General features: G+C 35.3%; 1 protein-coding gene across 2 annotated transcripts in view; it reads left to right on the top strand.

Annotated features, from left to right (window-relative positions):
• The window catches only part of GABRA3 (gamma-aminobutyric acid type A receptor subunit alpha3), a 219,990-nt gene that overhangs the window by 26,117 nt on the left and 170,195 nt on the right, over window positions 1-23,678 (top strand). The gene's annotated exons all lie outside the window — the stretch shown is intronic.

Raw genomic sequence — 23,678 nt, 5'->3', positions numbered from 1 at the left:
GTCTGCGCCCAGGATTCGAACTGGTGAAACCCTGGGCCGCTGAAGCGGAGCATGCAAACTCAACCATTCGGCCACAGGGCCAGCCCCTAGACAGTATGTTTTATAAAAATGCTGCTTATAAAGATTGGGTATCTCTTAATCCAGAAAGGAGATTAACCCTATCATTTATGCAGCTTCCTTTACATGCTAAGCATAAAGAAGTTTTTCTATTCCTAGTTTACTAGTAGTTTTTATTAGAAATGGATATTGTATAAAAAGCATTTGATAAAATTCATCAGTTGAGATGATAATACAAATTTTCTCCTTAAGTTGTTATCGTTGTGAGTTATGTTGATTTTTCAAATATTAAGCATTTGCCTTCCTGGGATAAATCCAATTTGGTTGTGACATATTATTCTTTTCATGTACTGCTAGATTTGGTTATCTAATGTTTTTTGCATCTATGTTCATTAGAGGTATTGGCCTGTAAAACTTTTTCTTGTCTTGGTCAAATGTTGGTATGGTAGGAGCTGCTGGCCTCAGAAAACAACTTTATTCTGTGGAATTGCTTGTGTAAAGTTGGTGTTATATCTTCCTTAAATGTTTGGTAGAAGGTAATACTCAAGTCGTCTAGGCCTTACATTTTGTTAAAGTTTCTTTTTTTAAAATTGAGATATAATCGACATATAATATTGTGTAAATTTAAGGTATACAATGTGATGACTTGATACACGCATATATTGAGAAATGTTTACCTCAATAAGGTTAGTTAACACATCCTTTGCCTACAAAATTACCATTTTGTTGTTATTGTTATGGTGAGCACATTAAAAGTCCACTTTCGTAGCAACTTTTAAGTACAGCCATACACCACTTAACAACAGGGATATGTCTGAGAAATGTGTCATTAGGTGATGTCATCGTTGTGCAAACATCTTAGAGTGTACTTCACAAATATAGATACTATAACCTACTACACACCTAGGCTATATGGTACTAATCATATGGGACTGCCATTATATATGCAGTCCGCCATTGCTCAAAACATGGTTATGCAGTGCATGACTGTATATAATACAATATTGTTAACTATAGTCACCATGCTGTACCTTAGATTTCTGGAACTTACTCATCTTATAACTGAAAGTTTGTACCCATTTACCAACATCTTCCTGTTTTCCCTGCCCTTAGCCCCAAGCAACCACCATTCTATTCTGTCTCAATGAGCTCAGTGTTTTTTGGATTCCACATATAAGCGAGATCATACAGCTTTTGTCTTTCTCTGTCTGACTTATTTTACTTAGCATAGTGCCCTCAAGGTCCATCCATGTTGTTGCAAATGGCAGGATTTCCTTCTTTATTATGGCTGAATAATATCCCATTGTGTATATATACCACATTTTCTTTATCCATTCATCCATTGACGGACACTTAGGTTGTTTCCATGTCTTGACTATTCTGAATAATGTTGCAATAAACGTGGGAGTGCAAATATATCTTTGAGATAGTGATTTCATTTCAACTGGATATATACCTAGACGTAGGATTGCTGGATCATGTGGTAGTTCTATTTTTAATTTTTTGGGGAGTCTCCATACTGTTTTCCATAGTGGCTGAACCAATTTACATTTTCACCAAAAATGCACAAGCGTTCCTATTTCTCTACATCCTTGCCAGCATTTTTTCTCTTTAGTCTTTTTGATGGTAGCCATTCAAACAGGCGAGAGGTGATATCTAATTGTGGTTTTGATTTGCATTTCCCTAATAATTAGTGATGTTGAGCATCTTTTCATGTACTTTTTGGCCATTTATGTATTTCCTTTGGAGACATGTCTATTCAAGTCCTCTGCCCATTTTTTAATTGAATTGTTTGTTTTTTTGCTATTGAGTTGTATGAATTCCTTATATATTTTGGATATTAATCCCATATCAGATATATGACTTGCAGATATTTTCTCCCATTCTGTAGGTTGCCTTTTAATTTTGTTGATCTTTTTTTGATGTGCAGAAGCTTTTTAGTTTGGTGTAGCCCCACTTGCTCATTTTTGCTTTTGTTGCTTGTGCTTTTGGTGACATATCAAAAAAAATATTGCCAAGACTAATGTCATCGAACTTTTCCCCTATATTTTCTTCTAGGAGTTTTATGGTTTTAGGTCTTATGTTTAAACCCTTAATACATTTTGAGTTAACTTTTGTGAGTAGTGTAAGATAGGGGTCCACTTTCATTTTTTTTTTTTGATTGTGAATATCCAGTTTTCTTAGTACCAGTTATTGAAGAGACTATCCTTTCCCCATTGAGTATTCTTGGCTCCCTTGTCTAATATTTGTTCACCATATATGTGTGGTCTCAATTTATATTTCTGGGCTCTCAATTTGTTCCATTGATCTATGTGTTTGTTTTTATGCTGCTGCCATACTTTTATGATTATTAAAGCTTTGTGATATAGTTTGAAGTCAGGAAGTATGATGCCTTGAGATTTATTCTTTCACAAGATTGCTTTGGCTATTCAGGGTCTTTTGTACTTCCATATGAATTTTAGGATTGCTTTTTATATTTCTATGAAAAACTGCCATTGGAATTTTGATTAGGATTGCATTAAATCTGTAGATTGCTTTGGGTATTATGGACATTTTAACAATATTAACTTCTGATTCATGAACATGGGATATCTTTCCACTTATTTGTGTCTTCTTCAATTTCTTTCGTTAGTGTATTATAGTTTTCAGTGTGTGGATCTGTCACCTCCTTGGTTGAATTTATTCCTAAGCATTTTATTGTTTTTGATGCTATTATAAATGGTATTGTTTTCTTAATTTCTCTTTCTGATAATTCATTGTTAGTGTATAGAAATACAACTGATTTTTCTATGTTGATTTTGTATCCTGCAACTTAACTGAAATTGTTTATTAGTTGTAGCAGTCTTTTGGTGGAATCTTTAGGATTTTCTATATACAAGATCCTGCCATCAGCAAAGAGATAATTTTACTTCTTCTTTTCTCCTTTGGATGCCTTTCATTGATTTTTCTTGCCTAGTTGCTCTGGATAGGACTTCCAGTAGTATATTATGTAGGAGTGGTGAGGATAGGCACCCTTGTCTTGTTCCTGATCTTAGAGGGAAAATTTTCAATCTTTTACTATTGAGTATGATGTTAGCTTTGGGTTTGTTATATATGGGCTTTATTATGTTGAGGTATGTTCCTTGTATAACCAATTTGTTGAGGATTTTTATCACGAATATTTGTTGAATTATTTCAAATTCTTTTCTGCATCTATTGAGATGTTCATATGATTTTTGTCTTTCATTCTATTAATGTCATGTATCACATTTATTGATTTGCATAAGTTGAATCATCCTTGCATCCCAGGGATGTATCCCACTTGATCATATTGAATGTTCTTTAATGGGCTCTTGAATTGGATTTGCTAGTATTTTGTTGGGAATTTTTGCATTTATATTCATCAGGGATATTGGCTTGTAGATTTCTTTCCTAGTAGTGTACTTATCTGGCTTTGGTATCACAATAATGCTGGTCTTGTAAAATGAGTTTGGGACTGACCCCTCTTCTTCATTTCTTTGGAAGAGTGTGATAAGAATTGGTGTTAATTCTTTTTTAAAGGTTTGGTAGAATTTGTGCATGAAGCCATCTAGTTCTGGGCTTTTCTTTATTGGAAGGTTTTTAATTACTGATTCAATCTCCTTACTTGTTATTGCCTGTTCAGATTTTCTATTTCTTCATGATTCAGATTTGGTAGGCTGTATGATTTTAGGAATTTATTCATTTCTTCTATCTTGTCCATTTGTTGACATATAATTGTTCATAGTAGTCTCTTATGATTCTTTGTATTTCTGTGGTCTTAGTTGTAATGTCTCCTCTTTCATTTATAATTTTACTTATTTGAGTCCTCTCTCTTTTTCTGTTGATAAGCCCAGCTGAAGTTTTGTTAATTTTATCTTTTCAAAATAATCCCAGCTCTTAGTTTCACTGATCTTTTCTATTGTTTTTCTGATCTCTACTTCATTTATTTCTGCTTTAATTTTTGTCTCCTTTCTTTTGCTAATTTTGAACCTAATTTGTTCTTCTTTTCTAGTTTCTTCAGGTGGAAAGTTAGGTTGTTTGTTTGAGATTATTCTTTTTCAAAATGTAGGCATTTATTTCTATAAATGTCTTTCTTAGCACTGCTTTTGCTGCATCCCCTAAGTTTTGGTATGCTGTATTTCCATTCTTGTTTGTTTAAAGATTTTTTAAATTTCTCTTTGAGTTCATCTTTGACCTATTAGTTGTTCAGGAGTATGTTGTTTAATTTCCACATATTTGTGAATTTTTGTATTTTCTTCCTGTTGTTGATTTCTAGTTTCATACCATTTTGTTTGAAAAAGATATCTGATATGAGTCCAGTCTTTTCAAATCTGCCAAGACTTGTTTGTGATCTAACATATAATCTATTTTGGAGAATATTCCATGTCCACTTGAGAAAAATATGTGTTCTGTTGCTGTTGGATAGAATATTCTGTATATGTCTGCTAGGTCCATTTGGTCTAAAGTATAGCTCAGGTTCAATGTTTCCTTATTGATTTCTTTTGTCTGGATGATCTACCTATTGTTCAAAGTGGAGTATTGAAGTCCCTTATTATTATTATTTGATTATCTATTACTCCCTTCAGATCCGTTAGAATTTGCTTTCTATATTAGGTGCTTCAATGTTGGGTGTGTATATACTTACAATTGTTATATCCTCTTGATGAATTGACTCTTTTATTATTATATATGACCATCTTTGTCTCTTGTTATAGTTTTTGACTTAAAGTCTATTTTTTCTGATATAAGTATAGCCACTCCTGCTTACTTTTGGTTTCCATTTGCATGGAATATCTTCACTTTGAGCTTATGTGTGTCCTTGGAGCTGAAATGAGTCTTTTATAGGCAGTATATAGTTGGTTTTTGTTTTTTTTAATCAATTCTGCCACTCTAAGATTTTTGATTGGAGAGTTTAATCCATTTATATTTAAAGTAATTATTGTTAGGCTAGGACGTACTATTATCATCTTGTTCATTATCTTCGGGATGTTTTATAGTTCTTTGTTCCTTTCTTCTTCTCTTGCTGTCTTCGTTTCTGAATTGATGATTTTCCATAGTTGTATACTTTGATTTCCTTCTCTCTGTCTTATATGTATTTCCTGTAGGTTTTGTTTTGTGGTTACCCTGAGGCTTACTTGAAGCATCTTATACATATAACAGTCTATTTTAAGTTGATAACTTAACTTGGATTGCTTATAAAAACTCTACCCTTTTACACCCTCATATTTTATATTTTTGATGTCTGAATTTACACCTTTTTGTATTATGTATAAATTAACAAAATATTGTCATTATAGCTATTTTTAATACTTTTGTCCTTTAACCTTTATACTACAGTTGAATGGTTAACATACCACCATATTACAGTATTCTGAATCTGAGAGTATGCTCTTTATTAGTTTGGTTTTTTTAATAAACATCAGAAATTTATTTCTCACAGTGTTGGAAGCTGGGAGTCTGAGATCAGGGTGCCAGCTCTGTCAGGTTCTGGTGGGAGCCCTCTTCTGTGGTGCAAACTGCAGAATCTGACTATTTACTTACCTTTACCAATGTGTTGTGTATTTTCATATGACTATTTAGAGTCTTTTCATTTCAGCTTGAAGAACTCCTTTCAGCACTTCTTGTAAGGCAGGTCTAGTGGTGATGAACTCCCTCAACCTTTGTTTAGGAGTCTTTATCTTGCCCTCATTTCTGAAGGACAACTTTGCTGGGTAAACTATTCTTGGTTGGCAGGTGTTTTTATTTCAGCACTTTAAATATATCATCCCACTCTCTCCTTGCTTGCAAGGTTTCTACTGAGAAATCCACTGGCAGTTTTATGGGGGTTTCCTTGTATGAGAGAAAATTTTTCTCTTACTGTTTTAAAAATTCTCTCTTTGTCTTTGATTTTCAAAAGTTTTATTATAATGTGTCTCAGAGAAGATTGTTTTGGATTGAAATTATGGAGTAATCTATTAGGTTCATGAACTTGGATGCCTAAATCTCATTCTAGGTGTGGGAAGTTCTCAGCCATTCTTTCTTTCTTTTTTAAATTGAGTTCATAATAGTTTACATCAATGTGAGATTTCAGTTGTACATTATTTCTTGACTGTCACCACATAAGTGCTCCTCTTCACCCCCTGTGCCCACCCGTCACCACTCTTCCTCTGGTAACCACTGAACTGTTTTCTTTGTCCATGTGATTGTTTATATTCCACATGTGAGTGAAATCATCTGGTGTTTGTCTTTCTCAATCTAGCTTATTTCGCTTAGCATAATTCCCTCCAGATCCTTCCATGTTATTGCAAATGGGATGATTTTGTCTTTTTTATGGCTAAGTAGTATTCCATTGTATATATATATACCACATCTTCTTTATCCAATCATCAGTCTATGGGCACTTGGATTGTTTCCATGTAATGGCTATTGTGAACAGTGCTGCAACGAACATAGGGGTGCATGTGTTACTTTGGATTGTTTATTTCAAATTGTTTGGGTAGATACCTCATAGTGGGATAGCTGGGTCATATGGTAGTTCTATTTTTATTTTCTTGAGGAATCTCCATACTTTTTTCCATAGTGGCTGCACCAGTTTGCATTCCCACCAGCAGTGTATGAGGGTTCCCTTTCCTTCACACCTTTTCCAAGATTCGTTATTTTTAGTCTTAGTGATTGTACCCATTTTACCAGGCGTAAGGTGGTGTCTTAGTGTAGTTTTGATTTGCATTTCCCTGATGATTAGTGATGTTGAACATCTTTTCATGTTTTTATTGGCCATCAACCATTATTTCTTTAAATAAGCTTTCTGCCCCTTTCTCCCTCTCTCCCTCTTCTGGGACTCCAATGTTACATAGATTGTTTCTCTTAATGGTGTCACACAGGTTCTGTAAGCTTTCTTCATTCTTTTTGATTTTTGCCCTTCTGATTGTATAATTTCAAGTCATCTGTCTTAAGTTCACTGATTTCTTTCTTCTGCTTGATATGGTCTGATGTTGAAGCTCTCTATTGAATTTTTTGGTTCAATCATTGCATTCTTAAGCTCCAAAATTTCTGTTTGGGTTTTTAAAAATGCTTTCTATCTTTTTGTTGAACTTCTCGTTTTGTTCTTGTATGTTTTCCTGATTTTCTTAAATTGTTCATCTGTTTTCTCTTGTAGCTCTCTGAGCATTTTTAGAACAACTGTTTTGAATATTTTGTTGGGAAGTGTCTGTTTCCTTTGGGGTCAGTTCCTGGAAGTTTCCTTTGCTGGTGTCATGTTTCCCTGGTTCTTTGTTATCCCTGTAGCCTTGCATAGTTGTCTGTGCCTTTGAAAAGCAGTCAGCTCTTCCAGACTTTATGAACTGACTTCAGTAAGGAAAGACTTTCACCTGTGGATGGGGGCATGCTGGACCATGCTGTGACCCCAGATCTAGTTGTACAGGGCACCAAGTGCATGGGTATGTGGCAGTTCTGGAGTCAGGGGGAATGATGTTTCATCAGCTCAGGCAGTGGAGTCCACAGCATCAATAACTTTGTCGTCGTTGGTGAGCACTATAAGGGATCCACAGTGGCTACAAGAGGTATTAGTGTCCTCAGTAGCACCTCCTGGTCCACTGGCTATGGACCAGGGCAGACAATGATAGTGGCCAGAGTCAGTGGTGTGTACACAGTTCACTGCAGGGGCCAGCTGCAGGTGCTTGTGTAGTGGTGGGAGCCAGTTGCAGACACACATATACTGCTGGGGACTAGGGCCAGCAGGAAGGGCCAGGTACATCTGCAAGTGCATTGGCAGCTGTGAGAGCCCTTGCTGTTGGTGTGCTTTCATGTGGCTGCAGAATTTCCGCTCGAGCTTACACATAGCTGTGGAGGCCAGTGATGGGTCAGGCCAGCATGGTGCAGGTGCACTGCTAGAGGAGCTAGTTGCAGGTGAGCCCAGTGGTGTAGGCCAGTGAAAGGAGACATGGACAGATCCAGGCCCACAGGCAGCTGTGGTGGCACTGGCTGTTGGCAGACAATATTTTGACTGCAGGGTCTCTCCATGGGTGAACACATGGCAGTAGAGACCAGTGATATGTAGGTGCACAGCAATAGGGGCTAGCCCCAGCATGCACACAGTGATGGGAGTCAGCCGTGGGGCCTAGTCTAGTGTCTTGTACTTGCACAGCCACAGAGACCTGGGTTGGCTGCTGATATGGATCCCAGGCTCTGGCAGAGGTTGTGGGGAGCGAATAGGGAGGGACTCAGGTAGCTCCCAACTGTGAATGCAATTACTGTGAGGCAATAACCAGTGAAATCTGCAGGGGGTTCACAGTGGCTATGCTGTCCATTGGTTTCTTCAGTGGGGAAAGCTGCTGGGGTCCTTTGCAGAGCAGGTCACTGAGAACCACAGCTGCTTGTATTCTGTGGCTTTGTCTAGTTTTTCTTCATCTCATATTTTACCTCATATATTTTGAAGCAATATTAGGTGCATACAAATTTAAAATTGTTATATCTTCCCAGTGAATAGAATCTTTTATCATTCTAAAGTGTCTCTTTTTATTGCTAGTAATAATTTTTCCTTAATGTCTCCTTGTCTGATATTGATTTAGCCACACCAGCTTTCTTTTGATTAATTTTTGATTGGTGTATCTTTCTCTGTCCTTTTATTTTCAAATTTTCAGCATCCTTATACTTTAGATGTGTGTTTTGTATATAACATATAGTCTTTGTACATTTAGTCTGATAATATTTGCCTTTAATAACAGCATTTAATCAGTTTATATATAATGTAATTATTGGTTATTTGAGTCTAAATACACTTATAGAATGTTTTCTATTTGTTCTGACGCTGTTTTTTTATTTTTTAAGAATTTACTAGGCAAGGAGCTATTGAATTTGTGGGGATATGATATCTATGCAGGATAGACAACATGGTGCATTGTGGGATCTGAAAGGAGGACCATGTAGCTTGAGATTATGGTAGATATGAGCCTGATGTAAATATAGGTCTGAAGAAGTAGTTTGGACCTCACTAGGCAGTTAATTTGCCTAGGTTAGTAATTTTTAATTTCGTTAAGATTACTCTGAAGCCATTGAGGTATTTAAAGTGGTGGGGGAACTGCTGACAAAATCATATTTTGAAATGCTAAACATGGGTGCAGTGTGTAGGGTGGATTAGGAGACGAGACTAGATTCCAGGAAAGTAGTTAGCACAGTATCAGATACAAGGTAGGTTCTTAGTATTTCTTGTGTGAAGGAGGCTTTAGCAGTGGTCAAGAGTGAGTTCATGACAGCTTGCACTAGGGTTGTGGTAGAATATGTAAAGAGAAATAAATGTTTTTGAAAGGGACTTAGAGGGTAAATTGGTAGAGTAATATGGGAATCTTGGAGAAGGAGGTGTGAAAGTGACTTCTAGGTTTCTGATTTTGCAATTGGAGGGATGATAGTACAATTCACTGAAATAGGGAATAATGGAAGAGTATTTGGTTTTGGAGGAATGCTGGGACCCAGAGAAAATGAAATCAGTATTATAGTTCAAAAATAAAATAAAGATATACAACAGAAATTTTGCTCCTATCACAATCCTCATCAATCCTGTTTTCTTCCCTCAAATCTACAACAGCTAACTTTTTCATTAATGTATTAGTTATCCTTCCATAGTTTTGTGGGTTTTTTTGCTGGGAAAGATTCACCCTGAGCTAACATCTGTTGCTGATCTTCCTCTCTTTTTTTTTCTGCCTCCCCAAATCCCTAGTACATAGTTGTATATCCTAGTTGTAAGTTCTTCTAGTTTTTCTGTGTGAGCCTCTGCCACAGCATGGCTACTGACAGACAAGTGCTGTGGTTCTGCACCCAGGAACTGAACCCAGGCTGCCAAAGCAGAGCATACTGAACTTCAACCACTAGGCTGTCAGGGCTGGCCCACTTCCAAAGTTTTTAAATGCAAAAATCTTGTTGTTTTAATGTGTATATCTCTGATTCCTATTGAGGTTGAGTATATTTTTATATGTTTATTGTCCATTTGTAATATTCTCCTGTTAACTGTCCACATCCTTTGCTTAATTTTGTATTTTGTTTCATTTTTTACTTACTGATTTTTATTAGCTCCTTATATATTAGGAACATTCATATTTTGTTTCTAAATGCCTATCTGTTGCTTATCTCTAACTTTATCAATGAGGTCTTTTTGTTACAGAGAAACTTATAATTAGTGCATACTTAAATCTCTTGATCTTTCTTTTCATGGCTTATGGGTTATAAGTATTACTTAGGAAGCGCTTCCCCACCTCAAGAATACATTCAATATTTGTTGTTTACATGTAATACCATTATATTCCATTGTACACAGTGGATCTCACATTATTTCTAAATGAATAGCCATTTGTTGAATGCAATTTATTGAATAGTTGATAATTTCCTTCTTGACCATTAATTGCTCTTTTATCCTACACTAGATTCCTATATACACATGGATGTGTTTCTGGGATCCTCGGTTTAATTTCACTGATTCTTTTTCTATTTTTACCTCAGTACTCAACTTTAAATTTTTTAGTTTACTTTTTAAATAAATAACTCATGAGGGTCATAATCCAAAAGGCACAAAATAGTATATAGAGAAAATTAAATCTCCTTCTCATTCTTCCCCAAACAGCCACCCAGTTCTCTCTCCCAGGAGGGAACACCTGTTACTAGTGTTTTGGTGCATATATATATCAACATGCAAATATTCTAATACTACAATGTTTTATTTCATTAGATTTATAGTAAGTTTTGTTCTTTATTAGGTCAAATGCCCTCATAGTTTTCTTTAAGTTAGTTTCAAGCATTTCCTTACAAACTTTTAAATAAACTTGACAAGTTTTATTTTAAGGAAATTGTGTTATGACTTTTAAGATTACATTGGATTATAAATAAACTTGGGAACATTGGTATCTTTTAGTTAATTAGGTCTCCCCTGCCAGAAACATGCTATGTTGCCATTTATTCAGGTTGTCTTTTCAGTAGTTTTTTTGTTTAAAGTAAATTTATTCATTGAAATATAACATACATAGAAAAAATGGAAAACCATAAGTGTATAGCTCCATGAATATTTTTCAAATGTACAAACCATGTAACCACCATCTGGATCAGGAACTCAAAAAATAACACCCTGAGCCATCCCTTCATGTCTTTTCTCAGTTACTGTCCATACTGCCCTGCCCAAAGATAACTAATATCCTTATTTCTTATACTACAGATTAGTTTCACCTATTTGTGAACTTTATATAAGTTGAATAATACAGTATGTACTCCTTTGTGTATGGCTTTTTTTACTCAACATGATGTTTTTGAGATTTACTCACGTTGTTGCACTATCGTTCACTGATTTTCAGTGCTGTGTAGTATTCCATTCTATAAATAAACCACAATTTATATACCCATTCTATTGTTGATGGGAATTTGGGTTGTGTCCAGTTTTATACTATGATGAGTATGTTTCAGTAAAGCATTTGTATACATTTTTGGCTGAACACATCTTCATTTCCATTGTTTGTATAGCTGGAAGTGGAATTGCTGGGTAATAGGGTATGCATATGTTCAACTTATCAGAAACTTCCAAGGAGTTTCCAAAGTTTTTACACCAATTTGCACATCCACTAGCAGTGTATAACAGCTCCTATGGCTCTCCATTCTTTCTAGTACTTCGTACTGTTATACTTTTAAAATTTAGCCATTATAATGTGCATGTTTTGGTATCTCATAGTAGTTTAGATTTGCATTTCCCTGATGCCTTATGAGCTTGATCATGGTTTCATATGCTGTTTGCCATTTGGATGTCTTTAAAATTTTTTTTCAGTCTATTCAAATCAATATATATTGCATATATCTTATCCCACCCTCTGGGGCTTGCCTTTTTGCTTTCTTAATGTTTTCTGAAGAACAATGATTCTTAATTTTAATGTAATCTGATCAATCTTTTATTTCATGGTTAGTACTCTTTTGTTGCATTTAAGAAATCCTTGCTTGCCACAATATCATAAAGATATTATCCTATGATATCGCCTAGAAGCTATATATATATATATACACACACACATATGTATATGTGTATACATATATGTATACATACATATACAAACACATGTATATCCATCAAATATATGTATATATGTGTGCAAATGGAATGAGACAGAGTTCAAGAATCTTTCATGTCTATGTGGATATACAATAGATATTCAATTAATTATAAAATCTTTTAATATGTCTTAATAATCTGATAGTGTAATTCTCTAACTTTGTCATTCTCCTAAACTCCTAAATTTTAGAATAGGGCTGCCAATTTCCATACAGTAAAGTGCTTTTGCACAGAATCTATTGGTCAGTATGGGGATAATTATTTTTCCAAAATGGAGTCTTCCAATCTGTGAACATGCATATCTGTTTATTTATTTAGATTTTTATTTGTCCTCAATATTTTTATGTAGTTTATTGCATATGAGTCTTGCACGAACTTTTTATTTGTTCTTATTTAGTATTATTTGATGCTATTATAAATGTATCTTTTTAAAAATTTTATTTTCTAAGCATTTTTTGTTTTACATAAATATAATCGATTTTTGAGTATTGATCTTGTAGTCAGAGATACTGATGAATCCATTTAATAGTACTAATTTTTTTTTGAGTAAGATTAGCCCTGAGCTGACATCTGCTGCCAATCCTCCTCTTTTTGCTGAGGAAGCCTGGCCCTGAGCTAACATCCATGCCCATCTTCCTCTACTGTATATGTGGGACGCCTACCACAGCATGGCATGCCAAGCAGTGCCATGTCTGCACCCAGGATCCGAACTGGCGAACCCTGGGCCACTGAGAAGTGGAACGTGTGAACTTAACCGCTGCACCACCCGGCCATCCCCAATAGTACTAATTTATCTGTAGTTTCATGACATTTCCAAAATAATTTTATTTTTATTTCTTTATTTCAAATCTTTATATATTTAATTTTTTCATGCCTTATTGTATTGACTAAGACCTCCAGTACAATGCTGAATTTAAGTGGAGATCACAGGCATCTTCTATTTTATTGCTGACCTGCCTGAAAGCTTTCATTATTTCACCATTAAGTATGGTTTTTGCTGTAGGTTTTCTTTGCAGATATCCTTCATCAGATTGAGGAAGTTTCTTTTTATTTTTAGTTTTCAAAGATTTTTTCAAAAATCATGAATGGGTGTTGAATTTGTTCCCCAGCTTTATTGAGATATAATCGACATAGAACATTGTGTAGGTTTAAGGCACACAATCTGATGATTTGATACACATATATATTAAGAAATGATTACCACAATAAGGTTAGTTAACATATGAATGAATGTTGAATTTTAACAGATTTTTTTCTGCATCTTTTGAGTTGATCACATTTTTCTCCTTGGTTCTCTTACTGTGGTGAACTGCATTAATTGACTTTCAAGTGTTAAACCAACATTTTATTCTTGGTATAAATGCTGCTTTTCCAATTATTTTGCATAACAGGATGGGATATGTGCGAGTGTGCATATGTTTGTATATGTGTGTGTTTTAGAATTTTTGCATCCCTGTTCATAAGCGAGGTTGGCCTTCAATTTTCCTTTATTTGTCAAGTTTTTGTTAGGTTTTGATATTAAGGTTATGTTAGTTTCAAAAAAAGAAATGGGATGCAAAACTATTTTTTTATACTCTGGAAGAGATTATGTAAGACTGATTCTATTTATTCTTTAAATGTTTAGAGGAATTCACTGGTAATGCCATCTGGGCCTCAAGTTTCCTTTGGGTGAAATCTTTAGTTATAATTTCAATTTCTTTAGGAGTTGTAGGAGTATTCAGATTTTTATTATCATTTTATTGGTTTTACATGATATTTTTTAGGAAATGTCCATTCTTCTAAATTTTCATATTTACTGGCATAAGCTTTTTACAAAATAACGTCCTCTCATCTTTTTAATGTCTATTGGATCTTTAATGATATACTTTTTTCCATTCCTAACATTGGTTATTTGTTTCTTTTCTCTTCTTTGTTATTCATCAGTCTTGCTGGTGGTTTTTCATTTTCATTGGATCTCTCTTTTAATTGTATAATTAAAAAATTATAGGGGCTGGCCCCGTGGCCGAGTGGTTGGGTTCGTGCGCTCCACTGCAGGTGGCCTGGTGTTTCGCTGGTTTGAGTCCTGGGTGCGGACATGGCACTGCTCATCGGGCCACGCTGAAGCAGTGTCTCACATGCCACAACAGGAATGACCCACAACGAAGAATATACAACTATGTACCAGGGGGCTTTGGGGAGAAAAAGGAAAAAATAAAATCTTAAAAAAAATTATAATATAAAAAATAAGATTTTTTTAACAAGAAGCATCTTTAGAACATAAAAAATAGTAATTGTATAATTTTTTAATTGTATTATTGACATACAATATTATATTATTTTCAGGTGTACAACATAATGATTTGATATGTGTATATACTGCAAAATGATCACCACAAAAAGTCTAGTTAATAGTCATCACCATACATAGTTAAAATTGATTTCTTGTGATGAGAACTTTTAAGATTTACTTTCTCAGCAACTTGTAAATATGCAATACAGTGTTGTTAACTACAGTCACCATGCTGTACATTACATTCCCATGACTTATTTCTTTTATAACTGGAAGTTTGCACCTTTTGATTCCCTTTACCCATTTCGCCCACCTCTCACCCCCCACCCTCTGCCTCTGGCAATCACCCATCTGTTCTCTACCTATGAGCTTATTTTTTTTTAGATTCTGCATATAAGTGAGATCATACGGTATTTGTCTTTCTCTTTGTCTGACTTATTTCACTCAGCATAATGCCCTCAAGGTCCATCCATGTTGTCACTGATGGCAAGATTTCATTCTTTTTATGGCTGAATGATATTCCATTGTGTCTGTGTATCACATTTTCTTTATCCATTCATTCTTTGATGGACACTTAGGTTGTTTCCAAGTCTTGGCTGTTGTGAATAATGCTGTAATGAACATAGAGCGGTGCATATATCTTTTCGAATTAGTGTTTTTGTAAGATTGATGGATTATATGGTAGTTCTATTTTTAATTTTTGGAGGAACCTCCATACTGTTTTCCATAGTGGCTGCACCAATTTATATTCCTACCAATAGTGCACAAGGATTCCCTTTTCTTCATATCCTCTCCACCCTTGTTATTTGTCTTTTTGATAATAGCCATTCTGACATGTATGAGGTGGTATCTCATTGTGATTTTGATTTGCATTTCCCTGATGATTAGTGATATTGAACATCTTTTCATGTACTTGTTGGCCTTTTGTATGTCTTCTTTGTAAAAATATCTATTCAGATCTTCTGCCTATTTTTAATCAAGTTGTTTTTTTGTTGTTAAGTTGTGTGAGATCTTTATATATTTTAGATATTAACCACTTATCAGATGCATGATTTGCAAATATCTTCTCCCAATCGGTAAGTTGTCTTTTCATTTTATTTTTTTTTAAAGATTTTATTTTTTTCCTTTTTCTCCCCAAAGCCGCCCGGTACATAGTTGTATATTCTTAGTTCTGGGTCCCTCCAGCTGTGGCATGTGGGACACCACCCCAGCGTGGCTCCATGAGCAGTGCCATGTCCACGCCCAGGATTCGAACCAACGAAACACTGGGCTGCCCGCAGCAGAGCACACGAACCCAACCACTCGGCCATGGGGCCGGCCCCTGTCTTTTCATTTTCTTGATGGTTTCCTCTTACAGAAGCTTTTTAGTTTGATGTAGTCCCATTTGTTTATTTTTTCTTTTGTTTCCCTTGCCTGAGGAGACACATTCAAAAAGATAATGCTAAGACTGATGTCAAAGAGTCTACTGCCTATGTTTTCTTCTGGGAGTTTTAGGTTTCAGATCTTACATTCAAGTCTTTAATCCATTTTGAGTTAATTAAAACAGCATGGTACTGGGGCCGGCCCGGTGGCGCAGCGGTTAAGTTTGTACGTTCCGCTTCTTGGCGGCCCGGGGTTCGCCGGTTCGGATCCTGGGTGCAGACATGGCACTGCTTGGCACACCATGCTGTGGTAGGCGTCTCATATATAAAGTAGAGGAAGATGGGCACGATGTTAGCTCAGGGCCAGGCTTCCTCAGCAAAAAGAGGAGGACTGGCAGTAGTTAGCTCAGGGCTAATCTTCCTCAAAAAAAAAAAAAAAAAACCAACAAAAAAACCCAGCATGGTACTGGCAGAAAAACAGATACACAGGATCAATGGTACAAAAATTGAGAGCCCAGAAATAAACTCACACGTTTATGGACAGCTAATTTCTGACAAAGGAGTCAAGAATATACAATGGAGAAAGCAAACTCTCTTCAATAAATGGTATTGGAAAAACAGGAGAGCCACATGCAAAAGAATGATTCTTTGTTCTATTTCTGTGAAAAATGTTGTTGGAACTTTGATACGGATTGTGTTGAATCTGTAGATTGCTTTAGGAAGTATCGACATTTTAGCTATGTTAATTCTTCCAGTCCAAGAGCATGGAATATCTTTCCATTTCTTTGTGTCTTCTTCGATTTCTTTCAACGTTTTATAGTTTTCGGTGTACAGATCTTTCACCTCTTTGGTTGAGTTTATTCCTAGATATTTTATTCTTTTTGTTACAATTATAAATGGCATTGTATTCTTAATTTCTCTTTCTGCTACTTCGTTGTTAGTGTATAGAAACGCAACCAATTTTTGTATGTTTATTTTGTATCCCGCGACTTGACTATATTCATTTATTGTTTCTAAAAGTTTTTTAGTGGACTCTTTAGGATCTTCTATATATAAAATCGTGTTGTCTGCAAAGAGTGACAGTTTCACTTTTTTTCCAGTATTGATCCCCTTTATTTCTTTTTTTGGCTGATTGCTCTGGCTAGGACTTCCAATACTATGTTAAATAAGAGTGGGGACAGTGGGCATCCTTGTCTGGTTCCTGTTCTTAGAGGGATAGCTTTCAATTTTTCTCCATTGAGAATGATATTTTCTGTGGGTTTGTCATATATGGCCTTTATTATGTTGAGGTATTTTCTTTCTATACCCATTTTATTTAGAGTTTCTATCATAAATGGATGCTGTATCTTGTCAAATGCTTTCTTTGCATCTATTAAGATGATCATGTGACTTTTATTCTTCATTTTGTTAATGTGGTATATCCTGTTGATAGATTTGCAGATGTTGAACCATCCCTGCATCCCTGGAATGAAACCCACTTGATCATGACGTATGATCTTTTTAATGTATTGTTGTATTTGATTTGCTAGTATTTTGTTGAGGACTTTTTTTTTTTTTTTTAAAGATTGGCAGCTAGGCTAACAACTGTTGCCAATCTTCCTTTTTTTTTTTTAAGGATTGGCACCTGGGCTAACAACTGTTGCCAATTTTTTTTTTTTCTGCTTTATTTCCCAAACCGCCCCCCCCACCCCCGGTACATAGTTGTATATCTTAGTTGCAGGTCCTTCTAGTTGTGGGATGTGGGTCGCTGCCTCAACGTGGCCTGACGAGCGGTGCCATGTCCACGCCCAGGATCCGAACCCTGGGCCACCGCAGCAGAGCGCAGGAACTTAACCACTCGGCCACAGAGCCAGCCCCTTTTGTTGAAGATTTTTGCATCGATGTTCATCAGTGATATTGGCCTGTAATTTTCTTTTTTTGTGTTGTCTTTGTCTGGTTTTGGTATCAGGATAATGTTGGCTTCGTAGAAGGAGTTAAGAAGCCTCCCCTTCTCTTCAATTTCACATGCAAAAGAATGAAAGTTAGACCACTCTCTTACACCATACACAAAAAATATCCCATAAATTTTGATTTGCCATATTTTCATTTTCATGTAATACAAAATATTTTCTAACTTAATTTAGATTTCTTCTTTGATTTATGGGTTATTTAGAAGTGAATTACTTAGTTTCCAAACTGTGGTGACTTTCTAATTATTTTCTTTATTAATGATGTCTAACTTAATTAAACTGTGGTCAGAGATCAGAGAATATACTCTGATTTCAATCCTTTGATATTGGTTGAGGTTTACTTCATAACCCATTTTACAGTAAATTTTGAGTTCAATGTGCATTTTTGAGTGATAATATTATTTATGTCATTTAGGTTAAGTTTATTCGTCATTTTGTTGAAATCTTAGGTGTCTTTATCGATTGCTGATGGCCTGTACTATCAGTTACAGTTATTACATCCTAAAGCCCAGTTATTACATTTTTTCAGTTCTAGAATATCTACTTGTTCATTCTTATTGATTCCAATATTGTTTGGAATTTTCCATCATATCTATTTTCTTATATTAATCATCATTATTTTATAACCCATGCTGGAATTTCCTGTATGTGAATTGTATCTGGGACTTTTTCTAGCATTTGCTTCCTTTCCGAGTTTCACCTCATCTCATTCTTGGTAATTTTTGTTTGAATGCCGGGCATTTTAAATGAAAATGGAAAAGGCCCCAGTTGATGTTATCTTTCATAAAAAACTTTTTATTTTAAATAATCATAAACTAATGGGAAGTTGCAAAAATAGAATGTAGAACCTTATGAACCCTTTATACAGCTGCCCCCAGTGAAACTTCTTATATAACTACAGTACAGTAATAGCTAGACCACAGACCTCATTAACATTGTTGTATTACAGTCATATAAGAATGTTTTACATGCACTTGTGTGTGTGTGTGCGCTTAGTTCTATACAGTTTAATCCCATGTCTAGATTTGTATAACCATCAGTACCAGCAGGATACAGAACTGTTCAATCACCACAAAGAAACTCCTTCATGTTACCCCTTTATAGTAGTACCCATTACTTCCCGTTCCTGTCTCTTTCCCTGGAAACCATTAATCTGTTCCCCATCTCTATAGTTTAGTCAGTTTGATAATATTATGTAAATGTAATTATATACTATGTAACTTTTTCAGATTGGCTTTTTAAAATTTAATGGACTTTATTTTTTAGAACAGTTTTAGCATTACAGGAAAATTGAGCAGAAAGTACAGGGTTCCTATGTACCCTTTCCCACTCCCTCACACAGTTTCCCATATTAACATCTTATATTAGTGTGGTACATTTGTTACAATTGATGAACAAATATTGATACATTATTATTAACTAAAGCCCATAGTTTGGGTTCACTCTTTGATTTCTACAGTTCTATGAGTTTTGACAAATGCATAATGTCATATATCCACTATTATAGTATCATGCAGAGTAGTTTCACTTACCTAAAAATTCCCTGCATTTCACCTATTCACTTCTCCCTCTCTCCTCCCTGAACCCCTGGCAACCACCAATCTTCTTGTCTTTATATTATTGCCTTTTCAAGAATGTCATGTAATTGGAATCATACAGTATGTAGCTTTTTCGGACTAGCTTCTTTCACTTTGAAATATGCATGTAAGACTCCTCCATGTATTCTCATGGCTTGATAGCTTGTTTCTTTTTATTGCTGAATAATGTTTCATTGTATAGATGTGCCACAGTTTGTTTATCCATTCACCCATTGATGGAAATCTTGGTGGCTTCCAATTTTTGGCAATTATAAATAAAGCTATCAACATTCATGTGTACACTTTTGTGTGTATATAAATTTTCAGATCATTTGGGTAAATACCAAGGAGCATAATTGCTGGATTGTATGGTAAGACTGTTTACCTTTGTAAGTGACTGCCTGACTGTCTTCCATAGTGGCTGTACCATTTTACCTTTCCACCAGTAATGAGTGAGAGTTCCTGTTGCCTCACATCCTTATCAGCATTTGGTGCTATCAATATTTTGGATTTTAGCCATTCTAACAGATAGTAGTAGTGTCTCATTATTGTTTTAATCTGCAACTCCCTAATGATATATACTGAAAATCATTTCATATGCTTATTTATCATCTATATATCTTCTTTGGTTAAAGGGTATCATTTTTACCAAGCATGATACCCTTGAGATCCATCCAAGCTGTTTCATGCATCAGTAGTTGGTTCCTTTTTATTCCTGAGTAGTATTCTGTAGCATGGATGCAGCAGAATTTGTTTAGCAATTCATCCGTTGAAAGGTTTTTGTGTTGTCTTCAGTTTGGGGCTATTAAGAATAAAGCTGCTGTGAACATCAGAAGATAGGTTTCTGTGTTTACATAAAATTTCATTTCTTTAGGATGAACGCCCAAGAGTGTGGTTGATAGGTCTTATGGTATGTGCATGTTTACTTGTTAAAGAAACTGCCAATTTTCCATAGAGCTTATACCATTTTATTTTCCAACCAGAATTGTGTTTTTATTTTTCTTTCTGCATTTGTTTGTAGTGTATCAAGTTGTTAGTGTTGCAAGTTTTTATCATGAATGGATGTTGGATTTTGTGAAATTAATTTTCTGCATCAATTGATATAATCATATGATTTTACTTCTTTAGCATGTTGTTATGGTAGATTATATTGACTGATTTTCAAATGTTGAACCAACCTTGCATAACTGGAATAAATCCTACTTGATCATGGTGTATAATTGTGTTTATATATTGCTGGATTCAATTTCCTAACATTTTCTTGAAGATCTGAGAAATCACTATATTCATGAAAGATATCAGCCTGTGATTGTCTTCTTTTTTCATACTTCCTTTTGTTTGGCTTTGGAATGAGGACAATGCTGGCCTCATAAAATGAGTTTGTCACTGTTCCTTCCTTTTCTAATTCTAGAAGAGAATTTGCCAAATTTGTGCCATTTCTTCTTTAAATATTTGGGAAATCCTCTAGTGAAACCATCTAACCTGGGGTTTCTGTTTTTTAAGGTTTTTGATGAAAAATCAGCTGATAATCTTACTGAGGGTTCCTTGTATGTGATAAGTCACTTCTCTTTTGCTGCTTTCAAGATCTTCTTTGTCTTCCAAAAATTTGATTATAATGTGTCTTGGTGTGTATCACTTTGAATGTAACCAACTTGGAGTTTATTGAGGTTGTTGGATGTGTAGATTCATGTCTGTCTTCAAATTTGGGAAGTTTTTGGCCATTATGTCTTCAAATGTTCTTTCTGCTCATTTCTCTCTCCTCCTCCTCCTCTGGGACACCAAATATGCAAATATCCAACAGTTCTCCTAGGCTCATTCATTTGTTTATTTATTACCATTTTAACCATTTTAAAGTGTACACTTTAGTGACATTTAGTACAGTCACATTGTTGTGCAGCCATCCCTACTGTCTATAGAGGTCTAGAATATTTTGTCAGCAGGAAAGCCCATACCTAGTGCTCCCCATTCCCTTCTTTCCTAAGCCCCTGACATGTGCTAATTTGCTTTCTGTGTCTATGGATTTACCTGTTATGGATATTTCTTATAAATGGAATCATACAATATGTAGCCTTTTGTGTCTGGTTTCTTTCACTTAGCGTGCTGTTTTCAAGGTTCATGCATGTTGTAGCATGTATCACTACTTCATTTCTTTCTGTGGCTGAATAATATTCCATTGTATAGATATGCCACATGTTATTTATTCATTCATCTGTTGATGGACATTTGAGTTCTTTCTACCTTTTGTCTATTGTGAATAGTGCTGTCATAACATTCATGTACAATTTTTTGTTTAAACACCTGTTTTGAATTCTTTTAGTTATACTTCCAGGAGTGAAATTGCTGAGTCATATACTATGTTTAACTTACTGAGGACTTGCCAAACTGTTTTCTACAGTGGCTGAACCATTTTGCATTCCTACCAACAATATATGAGGGTTCCAATTTCCCCACATCCTTACCAACACTTGTTATTTTCTGTTTTTTGTTTCTTCATAGACATCTTTGTGGGGGTGAAATGTTATTATAGTTTTAATTTGCATTTCCCTAATGACTAATGACATTGAGTATTTTTTCATGTGTTTGTTGGCCATTTGTATATCTTCTTTGGAGAAATGGCTATTCAGGTCCTTTGCTCATTTTTTAAAAAAAACTGATAGAAAGCAGGGAATTTTATGTGATCGCTCTTTTTTTTTTTTTTTTTTTTTGGTGAGGAAGATTGTTCCTGAGCTGACATTTGTGCCAATCTTCCTCTATTTTGTATGTGGGATGCCACCACAGTGTGGCTTGATGAGTGGTGTGTAGATCTGCACCTGAGATATGAACCCGTGAATCCTGGGCCACTGCAGCAGAGCATGTGATCTCAACCACTATGCCACTGGACCGGCCCCCATGTGATCCTTTTCTTTAATGGCTTTATTGAAATATAATTCACATATCATAAAATTCGCTCTTTGCCATCTTTTGAGTTGTTTGTCTTTCTTGTTGAGTTGTAAGCATTCTTTATATATTGAGGATATTAAATCCTTATCAGATATATAATTAGCAGGTATTTTCTCCCACTTGTGGATTGTTTTTTCACTCTGTTGATTGTGTCATTTGATGCACAAAAGTGTTAACTTTGATGGAGTACAATTTATCTACTTTTTCTTTTGTTTCTTAAGCTTTTGATGTTTCTGGGAAACCATTGCCTAATCCATGTTTGTTAAGACTTACCCCTATTGTTTCTTCTAAGAATTTATAGTTTTAGCTCTTATAGTTATGTCTTTCATCCATTTTGAATTAATTTTTGTATATGCTGAGTGGAAAGTATCCAACTTCTTCCTTTATGTGGATATCCAGTTGTTCCAGTATGACTGTGTTCATTTTCCTTTTTTTTTTCTTTGCAGATTGTATAAAGTCAATTGAACTATCTTCAAGTTTGATGATTCTCTTTTCTGCTGCTCAAATCTGCAATTGAATCCCTTTAGTGTATTTTTCATTCCAGTTATTGTATTTTTCAACTTCAGAATTTATAATTTCTATTTCTTTATGAATATTCTCTATTTTGTGAGGCATTGGTCTCCTAGTTTCCTTTAGTTCTTTATTATCACTTCTTTTAACTCTTTGAGCATGTTTAAAACGGTTGATTTGAAGTCTAAGTCCAATGTGTAGACCTCATTAGAGATAGTTTCTATTAATTTCCTTTTTGTCCTGTGAATGAGCCATACTTTCTTATATCTTCACATGCCTTGTGGTTTTTTTTTTTTTTTGGTAAAGTGGACATTTTGAATGTTATACTGTGTTAAGTCTGGAGATCAAATTCTTTCCCCTCCCCAGGGTTTGTTGCTTTTTGTGGGTTGTAGTTTTTGTTTAGTGGCTCTTCTAAACTATTTTCTAAAGACTGTACTCTTTGTCGTTGCTGTCACTGAAGTCTGTGTTTTGTTAGCTAGTCAGCTAGTGATTTCACAGAAATTTCCCTAAACACTGAGAACTAAAAAATAAATGATCTCTTGGCTCTCCTGCTTTCCCTGGGTTTGGAGTGCAGACTCCTCATTCAGCTACTGCTCGTGCCCTGTCCACAGAGGGAAGGCATCATCATGTCAGACTGCCTGTACTGCTGGATGGAGTTGGGAGTCCAGATGCCTTACTTGGTCTCCCCTGCCCCTCACTGCTGGTGGTGGGGTGTTTGTAGTGGTTGGCTAAGGTAGGACAGGTATTGTCAATAAGTTTTCTGTTTTGCTGAAGTGCCCCATTTCTCAATCCTTTGACTTTTCTTAGGGCTTTTTTGGGGTCTACTTCTATTGGTGGTTGTTGGTTTCAGGCTTTTCCACTGCCTAGTTTAGAATAATTGGGAGGTAAAAAGAAAATGCAGGAAGTCATTGTCATGTTGTTCCATAAGTCCCAAGGTTCCTAGCTAGTCTGCCTTTCTCTTTC

The sequence above is a fragment of the Equus przewalskii genome, chromosome X (genome assembly GCF_037783145.1).
Source record: "Equus przewalskii isolate Varuska chromosome X, EquPr2, whole genome shotgun sequence".
Lineage (NCBI taxonomy): Eukaryota > Metazoa > Chordata > Mammalia > Perissodactyla > Equidae > Equus > Equus przewalskii.
The sequence above is the reverse complement of the archived record's forward strand: the minus strand, read 5'-3'. Positions and strand labels throughout refer to the sequence as shown.